We start from the raw sequence: 26,844 nt of genomic DNA, 5'->3' as shown, positions 1-26,844 counted from the left end.
TGCTGCATTCATGTACTGATGGCAGTTCTGGTGCTGCATTCATGTACTGATGGCAGTTCTGGTGCTGCATTCATGTACTGATGGCAGTTCTGGTGATGCATTCATGTACTGATGGCAGTTCTGGTGATGCATTCATGTACTGATGGCAGTTCTGGTGATGCATTCATGTACTGATGGCAGTTCTGGTGATGCATCTCTCTATTTATGGTGGTTCTAGTGATCCAATAATTTACTAATGATGGTTCTGCTGCCATTTTTAAGTACCGTTGATGGCTCTGGTGATGTATTCATTCACTGACGACTATTTTGGTTTTGTATTCATGTACGGATGAGGCATCTGGTGATGAATACAGCACTAGAACCACCATCACTACATGAACATATCAGAAAAGCCATCAACAGCACATGAATACAGCAAAGAACAACTATCACTGCCATGAAGATGTCAGCACAACCACAATCAGCAACATGAATACGTCACAAGAACCACTATCCATACAGGTATATCGCTCCAGAACCATCAGTTTTGTTTGAAACTATTTGCTGCATGAAAGATCTAAAAACCATCATATGTATCCCTTTATAATGGGGTATCCGCCAAATGCTGCACACTTTAATTTAAACCAAACATCCCCCATTATAGGTAACAGTTTTGTTTCCATAACTGTCCTTGGGTTTGACCATGCGGGGGGAGGGGGGAGGGGGGGTGCGCCATCGCCTTCATCTGCGTAGGGCACCAAGGTACCTTATCCAGCCTTGAGTACAAGCCATGAAAGACAGTTTGTAATGACTTCTGGTGGACACACATGCTCAGTCACTCTCCTCTCAGCTAGCGAGGCAGTGATCCTTTTTTTTGCCTTTCTTGTTAGGGAAGGAGCAGAACCTCTGCAGTAGCATGGTGATATAACTGAAAAGCTCTGCTCCTGATATATGATCTAACCTCACATGCGCAGTCAATATTTTATTTTTATTTTTTTAGCTTCTGAGAAGCTTCATACTGTGGATCTTAAAAACCTGCCGGAAAGGGTAGGAGGCCTATTCTACTCTGAAGGCACCTCCAGAAGTGGGAGCAAGAAGAGTGATAGACATGAAGAAAAGATAAAATCCCTTTACATGACCTGTCTTCACATTTTTAAAATATTTATATTTATCTCTTAACAGTTTGCCTACTGTGGATAACAAAACTGCCAGAGGGAGAAGGAGTCTGACTCTGCTCCATGCATATATCCTTAAGTAGAGAAAAAAGGGGAGGGAGACACAGGGAAGCAAAACTTATTTTTGTTACTTGCTAGAAAATACTTCAAACTACTGTATACAACAAGGCTATGCCAAACACATACTTTTAACTCATTCTACCTAAACTATATTTAACAAAAAAAGAAAAAAAAAAAAAGTGCAGAACACACTATAAATAGCAAAGAAAAATTCAGTTTCAAGGATTCTATGAGTCACCTTGTTACTCAGCTAGAAGCTCACAGATAATGAGAACCATCCAGGAGATGGAGAAGAATGTATCCACAACACTAAAGTCATGAGGTCCATCTGCTATTGAAAGAAATGGGTCTGAGCTGCAATACCTGCAGTAGCCAGTTGACTAAAGTGGCGCTCTTCCTATAAAAATAAGGGGAGCTAAGGCTGGTTTCACATTTGCGTTTTTTTTTCGCGGTATTTTAGCGCTAAATAGCGCATGCGTTTTTTTTTCCTATACTTTGCATGGGATGCGCTTATGTGCGCATACACATGCGTTTGTACGCGTTTTTCCGCGCATGCGTTTTTTTGCGGTATGCGCTCGGGCGCACAAAATGCAACCTGTTGCATTTTTTGGGCGTCCGACTTGCCTCAAAAAAACGCATGCGCGCGCAATGCGTTTTTTTACAGCAAGACACCCATTATAAGTCTATGGTGAGCATATGTGCGCATTGGCATGCTTATGTATGCGTTTTTTTGCACATGCGTTTTTTTTTTACCATTAGTTTAGACAATGGAATTTAGGGGTTTGGGTTAGAGTTAGGGTTAGTTAAGGGGGTTTAGGGTTAGGGTCAGGGTATGGTTTGGTTAAGGGTTAGGGTCAGGGTTAGGATCAGGGTATGGTTTGGTTAAGGGTCAGGGTTAGGGTCAGGGTTAGGGTATGGTTTGGTTAAGGGTTAGGGTTAGGGTTAGGGTATGGTTTGGTTAAGGGTTAGGGTCAGGGTTAGGGTATGGTTTGGTTAAGGGTTAGGGTTAGTAAAGTCATGGTTTGGGTTTGTGTGAGGGGCCACCTAATGTTGGAAAAAACGCAAACGCGGTAAAAACGCACTAAAAACGCATACAAACGCATAAAAACGCTGTGTTTTTTTCATGCATGCTCATAAAAATGCTTGAAAAAAACGCAGCATCTGTATGCGTTTGTATGCGTTTTTTCAATGCGTTTTTTTGCGGGAAAAACGCGCTGCAAAAAAAAGCAAGTGTGAAACTAGCCTAAGGCTTCCAAATCTCAATATTGGATAAGTAGGGTAAAAAAAAAAATAATGTGGAGTACAGTGCAACTCTGCACAGTAATTAATGTGTGTATATTCTATATATTCTTGAGATAAGGCAATCCGTGACAAGGAGAGCAGCAGGCGGCAGGTACAATGACATGTAGGTTAATGTCCCCTATCAGTAAGTATTTTGCAAGTCACTGTAGAAGACAATTAAGGTGGTAGTATGGCTGAAATCCAAGAGGACATATAAATATGCCAACTTTGCTCCTCTGGATTAAAAGGATGAAAACCCGACAAGCCCCATTATAGTTAATAGGGTCTTCCGGGCAGCGCATGTGCCTTGTTGTGTGACAGACCAACCCTAACATGACTTCCATTTGCAGGATGGATATTCACCATCTACAAGGGGCATCCCTACTTGGCAAGGGGAAGGGGGGCACATACTCATTGGGCATTCCTGCTTTGCAAGTGGGAGGGGGAAGTTTGTTACACTCGGGGGGCATCAATACTTTGCAAGCGGTGGGGGCACACACCAGCAAGGCATTCCTGCTTGGCAAGTGGTTGGTGGTGGTAGTGGGGGGACACTCTGGGGGCATCCCTACTTTGCAAGGTTGGGGGGTTACATTCATAGGGCATCCCTATTTTGCAAGGTGGGGGGTTACGTTCGTAGGGCTTCCTTACTTCCTATTGGGGAGGAATGGGGGGGGCACTTGTGGGGTAGCAAGGGTGGCGCATTCCTCATGTAGGGGGCCTGTGGACAAGTCTGAGGGCTCTTAGGGTGCTGTCTCAGACTTGTGGCCCTTCCTGCACCGTCCTCTGCAGTCTTTATAAGCCACTTAGGCCTCTGAAGTCCATTTTTTGTTTTATTTCCATCAGCTATATCAGAATTCCAGCAGCATTTAATGTTTTCATCATTTTTCTTATGTGCCAAAAAAAACTAAAACCAGCAATCGGCGAGAATCGTCCTGCACCGGGCCGCCATCAGGGCCAATGCCTCCGTTTTTCTGCACCGGGCCGCCATCAGGGCCAATGCCTCCGTTTTTCTGCACCGGGCCGCCATCAGGGCCAATGCCTCCGTTTTTCTGCACCGGGCCGCCATCAGGGCCAATGCCTCCGTTTTTCTGCACCGGGCCGCCATCAGGGCCAATGCCTCCGTTTTTCTGCACCGGGCCGCCATCAGGGCCAATGCCTCCGTTTTTCTGCACCGGGCCGCCATCAGTGCCAATGCCTCCGTTTTTCTGCACCGGGCCGCCATCAGTGCCAATGCCTCCGTTTTTCTGCACCGGGCCGCCATCAGTGCCAATGCCTCCGTTTTTCTGCACCGGGCCGCCATCAGTGCCAATGCCTCCGTTTTTCTGCACCGGGCCGCCATCAGTGCCAATGCCTCCGTTTTTCTGCACCGGGCCGCCATCAGTGCCAATGCCTCCGTTTTTCTGCACCGGGCCGCCATCAGTGCCAATGCCTCCGTTTTTCTGCACCGGGCCGCCATCAGTGTCAATGCCTCCGTTTTTCTGCACCGGGCCGCCATCAGTGCCAATGCCTCCGTTTTTTTGCATAGCAGTCCATGGTTCTTTATGGTTCAATATTTTAACTGCCCACATGTCATTGTCGCTGAGCGGTCAGCCATTTTTTCCCGATTCTGTGGTTTTACCCCACACCTTAAATATTCCGATGGGTCCATTGGGTCCATGGGCCTGTATGGTGCCACCTGCGAGGACTAAGCGTGTGGAGGAACACCCATATGACCTATGGGGGATAACAATCTGCGTCCTGCCCACTGCTCAGTCTGGAAGCTCCTGGTAAGGACAGGGCACATGTAGGCCTCTTCTGAGTGCCCTGTGGTGCCAGCTATGTGCCCGGGTGCCCTGCTGGGGCCAGGTCCTATTACATACACTGTATGGGAATACCATATGGCGGTGTAGTGCAGATCAGCTGTCAGACTATATGTGGATGTGCCTGACTAATGCCCCCCAGAGCGGGCAGAGCACTGCATGTCCCAGGCATCTGACCCACCGCTGCCTACAGGGGTATATAGGAGCAGTGGATGGTATATAGGGGGGATGTGACACTGTATACAGCACTGGGGATGGCGGCTTGGCAGCACAGACCTGTCACTGTACCTGGCAGGAAAAAGAGAAAAAACAAGTCCAACACAGAACCCCAGAGAGCCCAGGAGGGAGGGGTGCAAGGGGATTAGATTGCAAGCCTTTAGGTCAAGGCCCAGCAAGGAGAAGCAAGTCACAGAGCAGTGCTGCACAGTGCACTGACTCATCCAATCCCCTCCCAAACCCCAGGAGGATGGGGGGCTGCCCCAGACCACCCCCCTCCCACCCAGACGACAGCAAAACAACCAGACTTACCCCAAACTTTTCCAGGGAAGAGAAGGGAGGCAGTGAGCAGGGTGAGGAGGGGGCAGTGCAGGGAGGGGGCGCTGCTGTCAGTGACTGCCAGGGGCAGCTGATCCTGGGCAGGGAGGGGAGAGTGCGGGCAAAGGGGGGCGCCTGCGGGTGAGGGGGCAGAGAATGCCCTGCACACTGCTGCCCGCTGCACTCTGCTGCTCCTGCTGCTGCTCTGCCAGCTGATTGTGCTTCCCCTGCCCAGCCCCCTCACAAGCCACGCCCCCAGGCCGGGCCTGCAACCGGATTGGTGCTCCGGGCTTCATTGCCATTGGTGGGCAGGGATGTCACTGCGAAAGTGCCCCCTCCCGGCCGGACCGCCACTCTCACCTTGCAGCATTCACCCCTGCACTGCCAGGACCAGAATCAACCCCTGCACTGCCAGGACCAGCATTAACCCCTGCACTGCCAGCTCCAGCATTAACCCCTGCACTGCCAGCTTTGACTGAAACATTAACCAATGCACTGCCACGCTAACCTTGCAGCATTAACCCCTGCACTGCCAGCTCCAGCTTTAACCCCTGCACTGCCAGCTCCAGCTTTAACCCCTGCACTGCCAGCTCCAGCTTTAACCTCTGCACTGCCAGCTCCAGCATTAACCCCTGCACTGCCAGCTCCAGCATTAACCCCTGCAATGTCATCTCCATTAACCCCTGCAATGCCAGCTGCAGCATTAACCATCGCACTTCAGCTCTGACTGTCAGATCATTAACCCCTGCGCTGCCTGTAACATCATTAACCCCTGCATTGCCAGCTCAGATTGCAGAATTAGCGTGAGGGAGAGTTTCCTTGGGATCAATAAGAAAATTGAATTCTGCTTAAAACTGTAAGAATTTTCACTTCTCATGACGCGAGACTGTAGAATCCCTAGTTGTCGCTCTCCCCATCACTACACTATTTAATGTGAAGTGAAACCCATTGGATCTCAATGTAACATCTGTGGCATGGCCCCGCCAGCAGTTTATGTCGGTGTCCTTTGTCTCACAGGGGTCTTTATGCCTCCGGCCCAGATACAACTGCTGCCCCTCCACCAAATATGGCTACACCTCTCCGGCTATGGTCGGCCGGTCACTGCCTCAGCCCAAAATTCACTGTCCATTGTGTGCCGCCACACAGAAACAGTCCCGTCTCGGATTACCCTTAGGCCATGTACCCACGGATGCAGAAACTTCCTGACTGAAAACCGGACTCCTTCCCAGAAAATGCGCATTTTTTTCCGCACGTTTTCTGCGCGCTTTTTGTGCGTTTTTTCCCGGAGCTTCCCCAGTCTCATAGAAAATAGTTAGAAATGCGAATTTTTCCGTAAAATTAATGAGCATGCTGTGTTTTTTACCGCAATGCGGTTTTTTTCGCGGAGAAAAATGCATCAATATGCACAAAAAGTGCAGAATTCATTCAAATGAATGAGAAGCTTCTTGTAAGCGTTTTTCAAGCATTTTTGCGGGTAAAAGCGCTTCCGTGTGCACACAGCCTTAGGCTGTGTGCACACGCTGCGGATTTTGCTGCGGTTCCACAGCGGTTTTGGCCGCTGCGGACCCGCAGCAGTTTTTGCTGCGGTGTACAGTACCATGATTCCCTATGGGAATCAAAAACCGCAGTGCAGACGGTGCGGAATTTTCCGCGCGGATTATCTGCGGTTTTCAATCCGCAGAAAGAATTGACATGTCAATTCTTTCTGCGGATTCTCCTGCGGTTTGCCATCTCCTCCATTTGAGGAGATGGAAAACCGCAGGGCAAAACCGCAGAGCAATCCGCAGGTAAAACCGCAGGTCTTTTGACCTGCGGTTTCACCTGCGGATTTTACAAAATCCGCGCGGATGAATCCGCACCTAATCCGCAGCGTGTGCACACAGCCTTAGTGCTCCACACAGTGTACACTCCGATTGTCTGGCCTAGATGTAGTGCGTTACCCCACAGTGCCACCTTCATGCCCCCCACACGTTATAATAACTCCACAGAGCTCCCACACTGTACCCCCAACACATTATGATTCCCTTAGTGCCCCTATACACAGTATATACCAGGGGCCCTCAAACTTTTTATACAGGGGGCCAGTTCACTGTCCCTCAGACCACTGAAGGGCCAGAATATAGTTTAACCACTTAGTGACCAGGCCAATTTTTTAAATTCTGACCAATGTCACTTTATGTGGTGATAACTCTGGAATGCTTCAGCAAATCCCATTGATTTTGAGATTGTTTTTTTGTGGCATATTATAATTTATGATAATGGTAAATTTTGGTCGATATGTTTTGTGTTTATTTATAAATGTATAAAAAAATCTGAAACTTTACAAAAATGTAAAAAAAAAATTGCACTTTTCAAACGTTGAATGATTAGCCCTTTAATCCAGACAGTCATACCACAGCAAAACATTAATAAATAACATTTCCCTCATGCCTGCCTTACATCAGCACCATTTTTAAAACACTAATTTATTTTGTTAGCCTTTTAGGAGGTTTAAAAATGTAGCAGTAATTTTTCATTTTTTCAAGGAAACTTACAAAGTTTATTTTTTTGAGGGACCTCTCCAGGTTTAAAGCGACTTTGGGGGTGCTATATATTGGAAAACCCCAAACATGATACCATTTTAAAAACAGCACCCCCTGACATATTGAACACTGCTGTCAAGTACTTTATTAACCTTTCAGGTGATTTTCAGGAATTAATGCAAAGTGGTGTAGCAGGAATGAAAAAGTGTTGGTTTACCACCTAAATGTCACTATCTTCTGAACTGACCGCTATAGCCGGGAGACTCAGCCGCTATTTGGCCATGAACTGCTATGGCAAACATCAGGACCACACACACAATCATGATCTCGGTGTGTCAATTAGATTAAAGCAGAAGCCCCCACAATCTATTAACCATTTATTTGGTGTAGTCACTTTTGACAGCAGCAACTAAGGGGACGGTGGACGGTGCCAACACTGATAGCTTGTGATACAACAAGTTGTCAGCTATAGTGAACAGCCGACAGCTGCTGGATTGCCACCTGTGTGGGGATGATATTCTCTTGTATCTCAGGTCAGTAAAAAGACTTATTGGCTGTCATTAAGGGGTTAAAAAAACTATGAACAAATAACTATGCACACTGCACATATCTTACAAAAACAATATACCAGCAATAAAATTGCCCACACAGACATACAGATTGCACTGCCCATTAACCCCTTCATGACCCAGCCTATTTTGACCTTAATGACCTGGCCATTTTTTGCAATTCTGACCAGTGTCCTTTTATGAGGTAATAACTCTGGAACGCTTCAACGCATCCTAGCGATTCTGAGATTGTTTTTTCGTGACATATTGGGCTTCATGTTAGTGGTAAATTTAGATCGATAATTTTTGCGTTTATTTGTGAAAAAATCAGAAATTTGGCGAAAATTGTGAAAATTTCGCAATTTTCAAATTTTGAATTTTTATTCTGTTAAACTAGAGAGTTATGTGACACAAAATAGTTACTAAATAACATTTCCCACATGTCTACTTTACATCAGCACAATTTTGGAAGCAAAATATTTTTTTGTTAGGAAGTTATAAGGGTTAAAAGTTGACCAGCGATTTCTCATTTTTACAACAAAATTTACAAAACCATTTTTTTTAGGGACCACCTCACATTTGAAGTTACTTTGAGGGGTCTATATGGTAGAAAATACCCAAAAGTGACACCATTCTAAAAACTGCACCCCTCAAGCTACTCAAAACTACATTCAAGAAGATTATTAACCCTTTAGGTGTTTCACAGGAGCTAAAGCAACATGGAAGGAAAAAAAGGACATTTTAATTTTTCCAACAAAAATTTTCTTTCAGCATCAATTTTTTCATTTTTCACATGGGCAACAGGATAAAATGGATCCTAAAATTTGTTGGGCAATTTCCCCTGAGTACACCGATACCTCATATGTGGTCAAAAACCACTGTTTGGGCGCACGGCAGGGCTCAGAAGGGAAGGAGCGCCATTTGACTTTTTGAATGGAAAATATGCTGGAATATTTAGCGCTTGCCATGTCGCGTTTGGAGAGTCGCTGTGTGCCTAAACACTGGAGCTCCCCCACAAGTGACCCCATTTTGGAAACTAGACCCCCCAAGGAACTTATCTAGATGCATAGTGATCACTTTGAACCCCCAGGTGCTTCTCAAATTGATCCGTAAAAAAAAAAAAAGTACTTTTTTTCACAAAAATTATCTTTTAGCCTCAGTTTTTTCATTTTCACATGGGCAACAGGATAAAATGGATCCTAAAATTTGTTGGGCAATTTCTCCTGAGTACACCGATACCTCATATGTGGTCATAAACCACTGTTTGGGTGCACGGCAGGGCCCGGAAGGGAAGGAGCGCCATTTGACTTTTTGAATGGAAAATTAGCTCCAATCGTTATCGGACACCATGTCGCGTTTGGAGAGCCCCTGTGTACCTAAACATTGGAGCTCCCCCACAAGTGACACAATTTTGGAACCTAGACCCCTTAAGGAACTTATCTAGATGTGTAGTGAGCACTTTGAACCCCCAAGTGCTTCACAAAAGTTTATAACATAGAGCAGTGAAAATAAAAAATCATTTTTTTTCCTCAAAAATGATTTTTTAGCACGCTATTTTTTATTTTCACAAGGGTAACAGGAGAAATTGAACCAAAAAAGTTGTTGTCCAGATTGTCCTGAATACGCTGGTACCCCATATGTGGGGGGCCACTGTTTGGGTGCACGGCAGGGCGCAGAAGGGAATGAGCGCCATTTGACTTTTTGAAATGAAAATTAGCTCCAATCGTTAGCGGACACCATGTCGTGTTTGGAGAGCCCCTGTGTGCCTAAACTTTGGAGCTCCCCCACAAATGACCCCATTTTGGAAACTAGACCCCCTAAGGAACTTATCTAGATGCATAGTGAGCACTTTGAACCCCCAGGTGATTCACAGAAGTTTATAATGCAGAGCAGTGAAAATAAAAAATCTTTTTTTTTCCCTAAAAAAATTTTTTTTAGTTGGCAATTTTTTATTTTCACAAGGGTAACAGGATAAATTGGACCCCAAAAGTTGTTGTCCAGTTTGTCCTGAGTACGCTGGTACCCCATATGTGGGGGGGAACCACTGTTTGGGCACACGTTGGGGCTCAGCAGGGAAGTAGTGACATTTTGAAATGCTGACTTTGATGGAATGGTCTGCGGGCGTCATGTTACATTTGCTGAGCCCCTGTGTGCCTAAACAGTAGAAACCCCCCACAAGTGACCCCATTTTGGAAACTAGACCCCCCAAGGAACTTATCTAGATGTGTGGTGAGCACCTTGAACCCCCAAGTGCTTCACAGAAGTTTATAATGCAGAGCCGTGAAAATAAAAAATCATTTTTTTTCCCTCAAAAAAAATGAATTTTAGCACGCAATTTTTTTTTCACAAGGGTAACAGGAGAAATTGGACCCCAAAAGTTGTTGTCCAGTTTGTCCTGAGTACGCTGATACCCCATATGTGGGGGATGACCACTGTATGGGCACACGTCAGGGCTCGGAAGGGAAGTAGTGACGTTTTGGTATGCAGACTTTGATGGAATGGTCTGCGGGCATCATGTTACATTTGCAGAGCCCTTGATGTACCTAAACTGTGGAAACCCCCCACAAGTTACCCCATTTTGGAAACTAGACCCCCCAAGGAACTTATCTAGATGTGTGGTGAGCACCTTGAACCCCGAAGAGCTTCACAGAAGATTGTAACGCAGAGCCATGAAAATAAAAAATCTTTTTTTTTCCTCAAAAAATGAATTTTTAGCTCGCAATTTTTTATTTTCACAAGGGTAACAGGAGAAATTGGACCCCAAAAGTTGTTGTCCAGTTTGCCCTGAGTACGCTGATACCCCATATGTGGGGAGGGACCATTGTTTGGGCACACGTCGGGGCTCGGAAGGGAAGTAGTGACGTTTTGAAATACCGACTTGATCGAATGGTCTGCGGGCATCATGTTACGTTTGCAGAGCCTCTGATGTGCCTAAACAGTGGAAACCCCCCACAAGTGACCCCATTTTGGAAACTAGACCACCAAGGAACTTATCTAGATGTGTGGTGAGCAGCACTTTGAACCCCCAAGTGCTTCACAGAAGTTTATAATGCAGAACCGTGAAAATAAAAAATCTTTTTTTTACTCAAAAAATGATTTTTAGCCCGCAATTTTTTATTTTCACAAGGGTAACAGGAGAAATTGGACCCCAAAAGTTGTTGTCCAGTTTGTCCTGAGTACGCTGGTACCCCATATGTGGGGGGGAACCATTGTTTGGGCACACGTCAAGGCTCGGAATGGAAGTAGTGACGTTTTGAAATGCAGACTTTGATGGAATAGTCTGCGGTCGTCATTATGTTTGCAGAGCCCCTGATGTGCCTAAACAGTGGAAACCCCCCACAAGTGACCCCATTTTGGAAACTAGACCTTCCAAGGAACGTATGTAAGATGTGTTGTGAGCACTTTGAACCCCCAAGTGCTTCACAGAAGTTTATAATGCAGAGACGTGAAAATGAAAAAATCATTTTTTTCCACAAAAATAATTTTTTAGCCCCCAATTTTTTATTTTCCCAAGGGTAACACGAGAAATTAGTCCCCAAAAGTTGTTGTGCAATTTTTCCTGAGTACGCTGATACCTCATATGTTCGGGTAAACCACTGTTTGGGCACACGTCAGGGCTTGGAAGGGAGGGAGCACCGTTTGACTTTTTGAACGCAAAATTGGCTGGAATCAATGGTTGCACCATGTCGCGTTTAGAGACCCCCTGATGTGCCTAAACAGTGGAAACCCCTCAATTCTAACTCCAACCCTAACCCCAACACACCCCTAACCACAGCCCTAACCCTAACACATCCCTAACCACAAGCCTAACCCTAATTCCAACGCTAACCCTAATTCCAACCCTAACCCTAACCCTCTTTCCAACCCTAACCCTCTTTCCAATCCTAACCCTAACCCTCTTTCCAACCCTAACCCTCTTTCCAACCCTAACCCTCTTTCCAACCCTTACCCTCTTTCCAACCCTAACCCTCTTTCCAACCCTAACCCTAACCCTCTTTCCAACCCTAACCCTCTTTCCAACCCTAACCCTAACCCTCTTTCCAACCCTAACCCTAACCCTCTTTCCAACCCTAACCCTCTTTCCAACCCTAACCCTAACCCTCTTTTCAACCTTAACCCTAACCCTCTTTTCAACCCTAACCCTAACCCTCTTTTCAACCCTAACCCTAACCCTCTTTTCAACCCTAACCCTAACCCTAATGGAAAAATAAAAATAAAAATATTTTCTTTATTTTATTAGTGGTGCCTACCTATGGAGGTGATAATCGGGGGGTTTATTTACTTTTTCTTTCATTTTGATCACTGTGAGAGTGATCAAAATGAAAGAATTGAATCTGCAGCCGGCAGATTCGGGCGGGCGCACTGCGCATGCGCCCGCCATTTTCTAAGATGGCGGCGCCCATGAACCGGACCCGCCGGACACCGGGAGCGACGGGGGGACTTAGAAGGTGCCGGGGGAGGTGAGATGGGGTGAGGGGGGGATCGGAAGCTGGCGGGGAGCGAAGGGAATGGGAGGGGGGCAGATCATGACAGCGGCGGCAGATCGCCGCTGTCATTCAGTTGCGGGGGGGGGGCGATCGCCAGTGGGGGGGGTGGAATCGGTGTCTCCAGCCATGTCCGATGCTACAGCAGCATCGGCCATGGCTGGATTGTAATATTTCATCAATTTTCATTGATGAAATATTACTATCGCTCTGATTGGCTGTTTCACTTTTAACAGCCAATCAGAGCGATCGTAGCCACGTGGGGGCGAAGCCACGCCCCCTGTGGCGAAGAACAAAGCCCCCTGTATCTGCGGGTCGGGTGACCTTTCAGTGACCTAGGTCACCCGACCCGCAGGGGGGCTTTAAAGTCATGACGCCACATAGGCGTCATGGGTCGTTCTGGCACGACTTTTCATGACGCCTACGTGGCGTCAAAGGTCGTGAAGGGGTTAATGCAGTCTGAGCAGCCTACAACCTGCAGTAACGACCGATCCACCAAACCGCTGCACGCCCAGCTCTACCCACGCCTACTGTATCCTCACCCATCCCTTGTAGATTGTGAGCCCTCGCGGGCAGGGTCCTCTCTCCTGTACCAATTGTGACTTGTATTGTTTAAGATTACTGTACTTGTATGTATTATGTATACCCCTCCTCATATGTAAAGCGCCATGGAATAAATGGCGCTATAATAATAAATAATAATAATCAGTGCCCATCAATGCAGCCTTGCCAGTCCATATCATTTCAGCCTCACCAGTGCCCATATTGGTGGAACTCTCCTTTTACCTCAGGCTCAGACTGGTGTGGTGCGAGAGTCCCCAATAGGCAGGTAAATGTCCCAATAGGCAGCATAGTTCCCAAATAGGCAGGTAAATGTCCCCAATAAGCAGTATAGGTTCCCAATAGGCAGGTAAATGTCCCCAATAGGCAGTATAGGTCCCCAATAGGAAGGTAAATGTTCCCAATAGGCAGGTAAATGTCCCCAATAGACAGGTAAATGTCCCCAATAGGCAGGTAAATGTCCTCAATAGGCAGGTAAAAGTCCCCAATAGGCAGCATAGGTCCCCAGTAGACAGCATAAGCCCCCACTAGGCAGCATAGGCCCCCAAAAGGCAGGTAAATGTCCCAAATAGGCAGCATAGGTCCCCAATAGGCAGCATAGGTCCCCAATAGGCAGGTAAATGTCACCAATAGGTAGCATAGGTCCCCAATAGGCAGGTAAATGTCCCCAATACCCGTGTTTCCCCGAAAGTAAGACCCTGTCTTACATTAATTTTACCCCAAAAAGTCCCACCCTGTCTTACTTTCGGGGGAGGTCTTACATTAGCCGAAAAAAAATGACAATTTCTTTTTAACCAATAAATTAACATTTATTAACATGCAGTTATACCCCATAACAGTGCCGTATCCCACTGCACACAGCCCCACACCCCATAACAGTGCCGTATCCCACTGCACACAGCCCCACACCCCATAACAGTGCCGTATCCCACTGCACACAGCCCCACACCCCATAACAGTGCCGTATCCCACTGCACACAGCCCCATACCCTATACAGTACATGTTTCCCTACTTGGTTTTTAAATGCTGGACGTTTTCCTCTGCGGTGCGGCTGTGGGTGCGGAAGGCCTGTGCTGCAGGGAACGCTGTGCCAATCAGCAGGGAAACAGCTGTGACGTGGGGCTGGGGCGGCCAATTACAGCCCGAGCTGCTGGACCAATCAGTGCTCGAGCCGGGGGCCGGCGGTGACGTGGGGAACAGGGGCGGCCAATGAGCTGTTGAGCTGGGCGGATTGCGGGGTTAACACGGCGAGTTAACCCCATGAGCGCTGGACCTGCCCAGCTGCACCTGAGGACACCTCTGGAGCCTGGGAACCCAATGGGGGACAGCGGCGGCCCAAAGGTAAGGGCCTTACATTTCACAGCGGCCCCCAACCCTGCCTTACATTCAGGGGAGGCCTTACCTGAAGGACCCCCCCGTAACCCCCACCCTGTCTTACTTTCGGGGGGGTCCTACTTTCGGGGAAACACGGTAGGTAGTATAGGCAGGGCCGTCATCAGGGCATTACTCCCCTGACTGGCGTATGGGACCCGATCAGCAGAGGTGGCCCGCATCAGGCCCCGTCACCTCTACCCATCGGGCTCCACTGCCACATCCCCAGGACGCAGGTTCAGTTACTCTATTGCCGTGTGGGCCCGCACGGCAATAGTTAAAGCTGCCAGCCAATCGGAGGCTGGCAGCTGACATCAGCGCGCACGTCGCCATTGCCAGTCGCCGGCGAGTACACGCTTTCACATTGGGGAGAAGATCGCTCACCGCTGGAGCGTGGCAAGGTAAGAGGAAAGGTGTTTTGTTTTTGATTTTTAATTAGAATTGAAAGCAGCAAGCCAGGCCCGACAGGATGGAGACGGGGCAGGATTGGGGGCAGGATTGAAATGGGGCAGGATTGGGGGCAGGATGGAGACGGGGTATGACTGGAGATACGTAGGCATGATTGGAGACACAGGGGGCATGATTGGAGATACAGGGGCCATGATTGGAGACACTGGGGGCATGATTGGAGACACGGGGTCATGATTGGAGACACGGGGTATGATTGGAGACACACGGGGCATGATTGGAGACACAGGGGGCATGATTGGAGGCACAGGGGGCAGAATGGAGACACAGGGGCATGATTGGAGACACAGGGGGCAGGATTGGGGACAGTAGGGGCAGGATTGGAGACACTGAGGCAGGATTGGAGACACTGAGGGTGGGATTGGAGACACTGAGGGCAGCATTGGAGACCTGAGGGCAGGATTGGAGACATGGGGGCGGGATTGGAGACATGGGGGCAGGATGGAAACAGATGGGGCAGGATCATGGGGCAGGATTGGAGACACTGGGAGCAGGATTGGAGACACTCTGGGTAGGATTGGAGACACTGAGGGCAGGATTAGAGACACTGTGGGCAGGATTGGAGACACGGGGTGCAGGATGGAGACAGATGGGGCAGGATGGAGGCAGATGGGGCAGGATGTAGAGAGATGGGGCAGGATCATGGGGCAGGATTGGAAAACACTGGGGGTATGATTGGAGACACTGAGGGAAGGATTAGAGACACTGAGGGCAGGATTGGAGACACGGGGTGCGGGATGGAGACAGATGGGGCAGGATGGAGGTAGATGGGGCAGGAAGGAGACAGATGGGGCAGGATTGGAGACACAGGGGGCAGGATTGGAGACCCTGGGGGCAGTATTGGAGACACTGGGGGCAGTATTGGAGACACAGGGGGCAGGATTGGAGACAGTGGGGGCAGGATTGGAGACCCTGGGAGCGGGATTGGAGACACTGGGGGTGGAATTGGAGATACTGGGGGTGGGATTGGAGATACTGGGGGTGGGATAGGAGACACGAGGGGCAGGAATGGAAACACTGGGGGTGGGATTGGAGACACTGGGGGTGGGATTGGAGATACTGGGGGTGGGATTGGAGACACGAAGGGGTGGGATTGGAGACATAGGGGGCGGGATGGAGACAGATGGGGCAGGATGGAGACAGATAGGGCAGGATTGGCGACACTAGGGGCAGGATTAGCGACACAGGGGGCAGGATGGAGACAGATGGTGCAGGATCATGGGGCAGGATTGGAGACACATGTGCAGGATGAAAGACATGGGAGCAGGATTTGAGACAGATGGTGCAGGGTTGGAGACAGATGGGGCAGGGTTGGAGACAGATGGAGCAGGGTTGGGGACAGATGAGGCAGGGTTGGAGACAGGGCAGGGTTGGAGACAGATCGTGCAAGATCATGGGGCAGGATGGATACGATGGAGACAGATGGGGAGATCATATGGGGCAGAATGGATACTCATGACAGAGGAATGGGAGAACATATGGCTGAAGCCAGGAATGAGACACACAGGGGCCAGCATGGGGAATATTATTACCATATGGGCTAATTAAAGGATATTATTACGGCAGTGATGTATTTATTTTATTTTTTGAGTATACTGTTTTAAATAGGGTGGCAGTCCTGTTACTGTGCAGAGCAACACTATGTAGCCTTTTTTTCTTCATGTGGTTTAATGTGGAAGTTGGGAAAAAAATAAGTAATGTGTTCTGCAAGTGGAGCTCTAGATAACTGTGTTATTTCCTGCAGAGACGAGTCCTGGCTGGAAGAAGTGATGGCGGTCTGTGCTGAATGAAAGATGAAAAGCGAAGATGAAAGACTTCACCTAGAGATGTCACTGGTTGTTAGGAACGGCGGAATGCACTAAATAAAAATAATAATAAAGTGCGTTCGCTGCTCGGGGTCCACTGTGCAGTAGCTGATATAACCGCTGCTAAGGAGCAATAAGGCGGTAATGCGCACAGGGTTAAATATCACCCAGGTGCGCAGAGCAATCTCTGTTAAGTCACAGGAATGCCAAATAAATACAAATACAAAAGACTGAGCCTGTTGAGGTCACAGTACTCAGCAAAAACGCACACACGGTATCAGGTCACAGTAGTAGCCCAAGATGGCGGCAGTACGTCCGTCTAGACCTACCGTGTGTGCGGCGTCGCAGCTGCAGACGCAAAGGGGAGCTGCTACTGCAGCGCGGCGTGGACACTGCCGCTAAACGACAAGGCTAAGGCGCAAGCGCAATGTCGGACGCTAGCAGCTGTGGATGTTGCAGCAGAGGAGCGCTGGCGCTGATTCTAACTCAGTCCCTAACCACATACGTAATATCAGAGGGAAGGGGTTTTATAATGAGTCATTCACCAGAATCATACATCCGTCCTCATACACACAGCAGCAAGTAAGTCTATACTAGCGCATGGCGGAACAGCCATGCGCGCCTTTTATAGCAGCTGGGACCTTCTGCAAGCTTCCAGATCTCTGAGATGGACCAATGAGATCTGGAGCGGGACCTGAGCACATAACTCCCGATCTCCAATGGGAGATCGTCCCATGAGCATGCTCAGTAGGAGGACAGAAGGACTTAGCCTCAGGAGAGATTTGCTGCAAGGCAATCTCCTCTGCAGTAGATAAACAGCAGGAGACAGCAGAATGTGAGGGTCTGGATCCCTGTGGAGTAAACGCAGAAATCCGACGCCTAACACTGGTGAGTCAGTGTGTTACCTATACACTGACACTATACACTGTATACTATATACAGAGGTCCTGTGTATAATGTCACCAATGATCACTGTATTACCTATACATTATATACAGAGCTCCTGTGTATAATGTCATTGATCACTGTATTACCTGTACACAGACACTGCATACTAAGTACTGATCTCCTGTGTATAATGGCACTTATGGTATGGCGATAGTATTGTGGTTTTTTTATTACTGATCAGTATTCAGTCACTATGTGGTGGTAATATGTGGTCTGGTCATGGTGTTGTGGTATTTGTTCCTTGTATGTGATATTATTCGGTCACTGTAGTGGTAATATGTGGTCTGGACATGGTGTGGCGTTATTTGTTCTTTGTATGTCATATTATTGGTCATTTTAAAAATTGAAAAAAAAATTGAAAAAAAAACCAGTATTCACCTATGTCCCACGCTGCTCTGAAGATGCGCCCACTCGACTACCTCTTCCTCTGGCACAGGTGTAAGGGGAGGCCAGGACTATAGTCGTGGCCAGAAACACTGAAGCATCTGTGTCCCGACCTTCCCTCATAGAAAACTGTAATCCACTGTTCAGTGTACCTGCATCTCCAGGTTCGGATCCCCCTGGGCACTTACCAAGCGACGATGGCCCCTCTCCTAGGTGACTTCCAGTAATTGAGACACAGTCCATAGTAACTTGAACGGTTTCTTTACTGATAACTTCACACAATATATCCACAGTTGGAACATCACGGGATACACATTCAACTTCACTTGTTTCCTCAGCTATCTCTACTTTGCTGATGCTCCTATAAGGCACACATCCGGACTGGTCCATCTTAGACTGCTTCCCAGCTTCTTCCTGGCCTAACCTCGCCATGATGACAATTCCTTCTGCCTGTTTCGCCCCAGACTTGAAATCATCCGCCACCTGGTTTGGCTGCTGCTGGAAAAGTATCCGGCCCATCTGTACTGCTCCTAGCAAAGCTTCAGCATCTTTCTGTTCCTCACTCCAACTGACTCCTGCCCTAAAGGTGTCCACCCAGGCTATGAGTTGCCACATCTTCTCTCTACTGTTCTGGCCCACTGCAATGATGTACAGTGGCCATGGATAACGTGGGCTGTTGCTGCTTAATGTTGCGTGGCTGCCTAGTCGTCCTGGGCCTATAGCCCATGTGGACACTTCGGGCACTCTGGCCCGGTCTGAACTAACTTCCCTTCTACTCTAACCTTAATTCCCAGCAGCCCCTCCTACTCTTAACCCTATCACCCTGTTCTATATAGTACAGTGCCCCCCTCTAGTGTTCAACCAAGAGCACTACGCTTTCTCTATATTATAAGTGACAAACATGAAATGCATTAAACATTATCACAACTATGTTCAAGTAAATGCAATAATACAGTAAAACATGAAGACACAACTATGACAATACTCAGAAGGTGTAGCAGTACCATTTCATACGTGCGATAATACATGTAAACATGTCGCAGTACCTGTTAGCAAAGAGTAATAAATACAACACGGAACATTTGTACTTAACCCCTTTACACTGGCGGCGTGATGTCATCAGGCCGTGCAGGCGGCGCTATGACAATAACGTTGTCTATGCTGAATATGGAGGGCCGCATGTCTTCCGGAGTGGCAGCGCATCGTCTTTCCTCGCCACCTTGTTGTTCTGCCCGTGAGTATGTGGTAAAGCAGGTACACAGGATGCAGTGACGAGTCGCGAGACTGAGTATACTTTTGAAAATAACTTTTATAAATGAATGCCACTAGGGCTATACTAAGCAACCAGAAAAAATAACAATAAATGTCCACGCAGGGACTCAAAGCAACCAAACACTATTAAAGGGAGTACGACCACCCCGGCAGAGGCCGGCTACTATAAGGCCACGGTATGGCCGACTACGGGTCCTTAGTGTCTATATTGCCACTTATCCGTACTGTCGTCCCTCGGAGTCTCTGAAGAAGATACTTTGGTGTCGTAGTTGCTGGGCCCAGTTGTTGAGGATCTGGCATTGTCTTCGGGTGCTCCGGCACCCAGGGGAGTAGGGGCACAACAGGCCCTGAAGGGGTCCTTTGAGGTGGCGACCCCCTATGAAGAACAGCGGGGTCACGCTTAGTCACGGGTTTTAAGGAGACTCCAGTCCCCCAAAACAGGGTTGTGTCGCAGTTTCCAGGGATGGCGGTTTACAGGCCACGTGCACGGCCTGGGGCTATGCACTAACTCTCTCTGCTAGCAAGGAGCAGGCCCCAACTGCCGACTGCAGCGGGGGAATGGCAGCTGTGGGCGGTGATGAACAGGCCGCAGCCGCGGGCTGCACCTAGGCGGCAGCGTCCACGGGAGGCAGCGGTAGGCCGCAACTTTGGGCTGAAGTCGAGCGGTAGTCACCGCGAGAGGCAGCGGACAGTGCATGACAGGCTGGAGTACAGCGGCAACGGCCGAGAATTTCCGTGGGTAGGCCGCGAACTCAGACTGGAGTGAAGCGGTAGTCTCTGGTCGGTAATCCCGCCGTCTCCTAACGACAGGCCACTGTAAATGTCCCCTAAGCTGCTGGCTTCCTCTCCCTTCAGTGTCCGTTGCTCCGGCTATCTCAAACTCACACAGTCTCCTGCTCTGTCTCTGCCGTGCTGCCAACTGACTCCCCTGCGCGTTTCCTGTCCCTTTTATACTCGCCCCTCCCCTTGCTGTTCTGTCACTCTCAGCCGTCCACCTCCCTCTTTCGCTCCTCGGGTACAGTTCCCTTAGGAACCTAGATGGCGGTCCCCTTGGTTCCGGCCCAGACACTCTGCGGGGGCCCTCCTCCCCACAATTACACAGCCCGCAGGCATTGAAATGTAGTGAAGTTCAATATCGGCCAGGCCCAGGGGCCGGTGTAGCTGAGGTAGGAGGAACAGCTGCTCGGGGCTCCTTGAGGCGGGCCGGATAAATGTTCTCGACGGACCGTAGTTTGAGGACCCCTTACAACCGTCCAGTATTCAGCAGGATAGTCTCAAATTTGGGAACCCGTCCGACTGTCCAAGAAGGTGCGTGGTATGTGCCGACTTCAATGACATCTGTGCCCTCAGAAAGCAGATTCAGTTGTGTATAACAGTGGAGCGGGGAGCCGACAGGCTCTTACTCCAACATTTCGTCTGGAGGTAGTAATGTAATGCGTCACAGAGACTGACCTATGCCCCAAACATGTCCTGGTTAATTAAGGTTCTAATCTGTATATATATATATATATATATATATATATATATGTAAAAAAATAGGCAGCACTCAAATTAAATGTGAAAAAAGTGGATACTTTACTGATCCTCCAGTGGCAACGTTTCAATGGTGATCCGTCTTTATCAAGACGGGTCACCGTTGAAACGTTGCCACTGGAGGATCAGTAAAGTATCCACTTTTTTTCACATTTAATTTGAGTGCTGCCTATTTTTTTACTTTTGTTAATTTGGCTGCTTGGACACTGCTGAATAGGTTTTGCACCAACTATTAATTTTGGTAGTGCTGCCCTTTTTTTGATTTATATATATATATATATATATATATATATATATATATATATATATATATATACATTGTAATGTACCTGATGCTGCTATGTATATATATATGTTGTGTAGATAGGGAAAGTGAAGTTAAAGAGTTAGCCACTAGAGGGGGGTAGAGTAGGATAGGAATAAGAGCTTAGTATAACAGCTAGTTAAATTAGGAGGAATCTACTGTGGGTAAGACAGGCGTATTTCCTGAATGTAGTTAGTAGGGCCAGGGACAGTCCTGTAGGGCCTTAGAGCCCGGACAACATAGTGGACCCCGTAACGTTTCAAGCTAGGAGCCCAGTCATCCAGGGCCTGGTAAATGAAGGACACAGCAGCAGTGGAATGCAGGGCAGCACCAAGATGTGGCAGCTTACTACGTGGGCAGATGCCCTTATGTCTGGGGTGAAACAGACAGGGGAACTCCTGAAGGTAAAGCTCGACAGAAGGAACACTGCGGTACTGGACGAGACGGTACGACCCAGAAACATTCTAGAAGAAGTAGGGAAAAGCACAGGAATAGACAAGGATGTGTATCAATTGATCTTTATCAATGACTTAGATGAAGGAACTGAGGGTAAACTGATTAATTTTGCTGATAACACAAAGCTAGGATGGATAGCTAATACTAGAGAAGAGAGAGAGGATTCAAAAATATATAAATAAACTGGAGCTGTGGGCAGCAACTAACAGAATGATTTTTAACAGGGAAAAATGCAAAGTACTACATCTGGGTAATAAAAATGAAAAAAGTATATACAGAATGGGAGGAATAGGGCTAAGCAACAGCATGTGTGCAAAAGACTTGGGTATAGTAATAGATCACAGACTGAATATGAGTCAACAGTGTGATGCAGCAGCAAAAAAAAGGCAAATACAATTCTGGGATGCATTAACAGAAGCATACAGTCTGGATCACGTGAAGTCATTATCCCCCTCTACTCCTCTTTGGTCAGACCTCATCTGGAATACTGTGTCCAGTTTTGGGTGTAAGAGGGGAAAGCAGTTCATCTGATGCAGTGAGTAACCGGAGACAAAGAAGGGTTAACAGTTTTTTACTAAACAGTAGTTCCCAACAATACTCCTTGCAGGGAGGCAATGGAATAGGGTAACAGAGATGTACAAGATAAACAGTGCACTTATCGGTTGACGTTCTGGTAGTGGGAAGACTGAAATATCTCACGGCAGCATTACAGATGGCACACAAAGTCTCCGCCTCTGCTCCACAAGAAGGAATAGCACTGTCGCCCGACAGTGCCAAAGGATGCAGTCCTCTTTGTCTTTAATGCGCTGTGGCGTGGAAACAATCCTCTGGATGAATGTCCCAGGAATGGCGCCGGACACAGGTTGCAAGCACTTGCGCTGTCCACAACGGTTTGCGGTCTCTCGGAGTAGTCTCTAGGCTGTGCCAATGGTATCCTAGCCCAAACAACAGTACCCGATGACTTGCACGCAGACGGTAACTCAATAGCGTCAGGGGGAATCTCAAAGTCAGTGCAAGGAGGATTGGAAGCAGGGGAGTCGTCAGAAGGAGCTGGGGAGAGGGAGTCAACCGTCTCCTGTCGTCTTCCCGCCAAGTCTGCCCTGCTCCCGCGCTCAGTCCCCCTTAAGTACCCCTCGCCCCCTTGCTGTCTGACCAGATGGTTTCTCCTGCCCAGAGGAAATTTCCCCCGTTAGCAGTGGTGACATCCCCGATAGTTCAAGCCTTAAAGGCACCGCACACCGCTGATTCTTTCTAGTCTCATCTTCTTACACCGGCACCACATTTTAAAAAAGACATCAACAAACTGGAGCAAGTTCAGAGAAGAGCGACCAGAATGGCGACCGGTCTGCAAACCCTGTCTTATGAGGAAAGGTTACAGGATTTCGGAATGTTTAGCTTGCAAAAAAGAAGACTGAGAGGAGACTTAATAGCTGTCTACAAATATCTGAAGGGCTGTCACATTGCAGAAGGATCATCTTTATTCTCATTTGTACAAGGAAAGACTAGAAGCAATGGGATGAAACTGGATGGGAGGAGACACAGATTAGATATTAGAAAAAACTTTTTGACAGTTAGAGTGATCAATGAGTGGAACAAGCTGCCACGAGAAGTGGTGAGTTCTCCTGCAATAGAAGTCTTCAAACAGAGGCTGGACAGACATCTGACTGGGATGATTTAGTGAATCCTGTTTTGAGCAGGAGGTTGGACCAGATGGCCCAGGAGGTCCCTTCCAACTCTACCATTCTATAATTCTATGATTGTGTATGAAGAAATAGACAACGCACATATAGGAATAAACATAAACACAATGGTATACGATAAATAAGCAGAATAAATATTGAAGGAAAGAGATGCACAATGAAGAATCCATGTATTTCTTCCGATCCTCGATAATGTGGTTCAATGTATCCAGAATCAAACAGGCACGAAGATGGAAAAATTTCCAAAATTTCAATCTATATAAATAATAAAACAGCAAGTAATAAAATACAACATTGGAAATAAACAGATAAATAAAAATGGTTGCTATTACAAATAAATCATGCAATACTCAATTTCATTAACACCATGAGGCACCATAGTGCTAAGGCTCTGGAGCGCCCCCAGTGTCTCGCCAGGTCGGCGGGGTACTCGGAGCAGGGCCCGGTGGATTTCAATGGGAATTGTCACAGTAGCTGCGACCCGGTCTGTGGCCCTGGGGCTCCATGGCAAAAGGGGATTGTTGAGTGTGTGGATGATGATTAAAGTTTATTAGTGAATGATTCGTGATGCCACCTGTGGTGTTCGGCAATGAAGATGTTAAGCCGACGCTGCAGACAGATCCTCTGGGATAGATGGTGTGGTGCAGCAATGATGTTGTGGCCCTCCACAGGTAGGGCAGTAGTCCCAGGGCAGTGTAGGTGAAGAGATAGGGAGATGACGTAGATGGTGCGGTGTCAGGCACAGCGATGTAGCAGTGCTGAGTGTGTTGGTGCAGGAATAAGTGGAGGACACCAGGGCATGTAGTTCCAAAGCTTTATTCACAGTCTGTGATGCATACAGGTGCCCGCATCCGTGCCGTGTCCTCCAGGTCAGGGGCTCAGCCAACCACCAGGCAAGATGAAGTACTCCGTTCCAACACTCTGCCAACATAAGTGCCTTTTCTGAACGTCTCCCTTTTGCGCCTATAGTGAAGTACTCTCAATACTGAGTTACACTGGAGTTCCTCCTGTCAGATGTTCCTATGAACTCTACTTGTACAGCAGACAGCTGTAGCCTGCTTCGGGGACTCCTTGCTACCAAGTCCCGGCTATCGTTGCTGTTGTGCCCCCAAGTCTTGTGTGGGAATAAAGTGGTGACAACTTCTATTCCTCCGGTGTCTGCTGCAGGACCATTAGTATCCGTACAACCTCGGGGACCGGACCCCTGCCTTGCGCTGTGAACTTTCTGCTCTAACCCCGATCCTTAGTCCTCCTCTCCTTACGTTCCGTACTAATCCTTCCTTCTTATGGAGAGAGTCAGGCTTCCCGTCAATGTCTCTTTCCTGTGCCAGCAGACCCAGGTCACTGAGGTCGGCCGCAGCACTTCCTTCATCCATCCCACTCAGGGGATCTTCATTCCTCCACTGACTCTGTCAGACTGACTAAATCCTAAACTCATCCCACTCTTTTGGTGCAGACTAAACTCCACCCACCTCCCAGCACACTTCGTGTTCCAAGCAGGGAGCCACCAATGGGTGCTTTGCTACACTACTTTGTGGTGTGGGATGCAGGTGTTGGAGCGTGGTCAGGTGTCTCCACCTTACCTGGATGGTGGGGTACCACACCTCAGGAGGAGGTGCAGTACCTCTGTGGCGACTGAACCCTCAGGGGCGCCACAGTTCTCTATCCAACAACACTCAATTTGGACCAATAAATGTTTGAGAACAGCCTCGTTCTTAAAAATCCCTAGTACATAGCTCCCATGTAGTAAGGCCCACATAAATGTACAGGTCACATAGTATATAACATGGGAGCATCATACTGTGTATGGGAAATGTACTGTGGGGGGCATGATACTGTATGTGGGAAATGTACTGTGGGGCATCATACCGTGTGTATCGGAGCTGCAGAGGCACCATAATGTGTGGGGGGCCATGTTGACATCATATTGTTTGTGGAGGAAAGTATTGTGGGGGAATCATACTGTATGGGGGTTGTGGGGGCATCTTACTGAGTATGGGGAAATGCACTGTGGGGACATCATGCAGTGTGTGCGGAGAATATATTTTAAGGGCATCATAATGTGTGTGGGCAATCATAATGTGTGTGGAGGAATGCACTGTGCGCATCAAAATGTGTGTAGGGGGCTGTTAAGACATCATACTATGTGGGGATCCATGGTGACATCACACTGTGTGGAAGAATGTATTGTGGTGGTCTTATTACTGTGGATGGGGTCTGTGCGGTCATCATACTGTGTATGGGGAATATACTCTGGGGGCATCATTCTACAGATCTGGAAAAAATTAAGAGGTCACTTTCAAATGTTCAGTTTGTCTGATTTTTCCCCTTTATCGGTAGAATTTTGAGTAAAATGTAAATTATTCTTTTATTTTATAAACCTCTGACAACATGTCTCTGAATTTCCAAATAATAAATTTTGTATTTTTTTCTGACAAAGAAAAATGGTCAAAATTTTTTTAAAAACCCAGTGCTTTCAGACCTCAGATAATGCAAAGAAAACAAGTTCATAATCATTTAGAAACAACAATACAAATGTTTTAACTCAGGAAAAGTTCAGAAAATCAATATTTTGTGGAATAACCATGATTTTTAAAAACAGCCTTCATGTGTCTTGGCATGCGTTCCACCAGTCTTTCCCACTGCTTCTGAAGCAAAAATTTAAGCAGTCCGCCTTTGTTTGATGGCTTGTGACTAACCATCATCCTCTTGATTACATTCCAGAGGTTGTCAATGGGGTTCAGGTCTGGTGAATGGGCTACCCATGACAGGGATTTGATGTGGTGGTCTCTTAATTTTTGCCAGAGCTGTATGTGTGGGGGTTAAGGGGACATCACACTGTGTTTGGAGAAATGTACTATGGAGGCATCATATCGTGTGTGTGGGGAATATACTGTTTGGGCACCATATTATGTAGTTAGGTCCATATGTATTTGGACAGATACAACATTTTCTAATTTTGGTTCTAGACATTACCACAATGAATTTTAAACAAAACAATTCAGATGCAGTTGAAGTTCAGACTTTCAGCTTTCATTTGAGGGTATCCACATTAAAATTGGATGAAGGGTTTAGGAGTTTCAGCTCCTTAACATGTACCACCCTGTTTTTAAAGGGACCAAAAGTAATTGGACAGATTAAATAATTGTAAATAAAATGTTCATTTCTAGTACTTGGTTGAAAACCCTTTGTTGGCAATGACTGCCTGAAGTCTTGAACTCATGGACATCACCAGACGCTGTGTTTCCTCCTTTTTGATGCTCTGCCAGGCCTTCACTGCGGTGGTTTTCAGTTGCTGTGTGTTTGTGAGCCTTTCTGTCTGAAGTTTAGTCTTTAACAAGTGAAATGCATGCTCAATTGGGTTGAGATCAGGTGACTGACTTGGCCATTTAAGAATATTCCACTTCTTTGCTTTAATAAACTCCTGGGTTGCTTTGGCTTTATGTTTTGGGTCATTGTCCATCTGTAGTATGAAACGACGACCAATCAGTTTGGCTGCTTTTGGCTGGATCTGAGCACACAGTATGGCTCTGAATACCTCAGAATTCATTCGGCTGCTTCTGTCCTGTGTCACATCATCAATAAACACTAGTGACCCAGTGCCACTGGCAGCCATGCATGCCCAAGCCATCACACTGCCTCCACCGTGTTTTACAGAT

General features: G+C 47.5%; 1 protein-coding gene across 1 annotated transcript in view; it reads right to left on the bottom strand.

Moving 5' to 3' along the window:
- The window catches only part of ATOSB (atos homolog B), a 61,017-nt gene extending 55,948 nt beyond the window's left edge, over positions 1 to 5,069 (bottom strand). Inside the window, exon 1 of the mRNA XM_073553144.1 lies at positions 4,823 to 5,069. The gene's annotated coding sequence lies outside the window, so the exon portion shown is untranslated. The remainder of the gene's footprint in view (positions 1 to 4,822) is intronic.
- Positions 5,070 to 26,844: the final 21,775 nt, after the last annotated feature.

This window comes from Dendrobates tinctorius, unplaced genomic scaffold (genome assembly GCF_039654945.1).
Source record: "Dendrobates tinctorius isolate UK_male_01 unplaced genomic scaffold, ASM3965494v1 ptg000197l, whole genome shotgun sequence".
NCBI lineage: Eukaryota > Metazoa > Chordata > Amphibia > Anura > Dendrobatidae > Dendrobates > Dendrobates tinctorius.
This window is presented reverse-complemented; position numbering and strand designations above follow the sequence as displayed.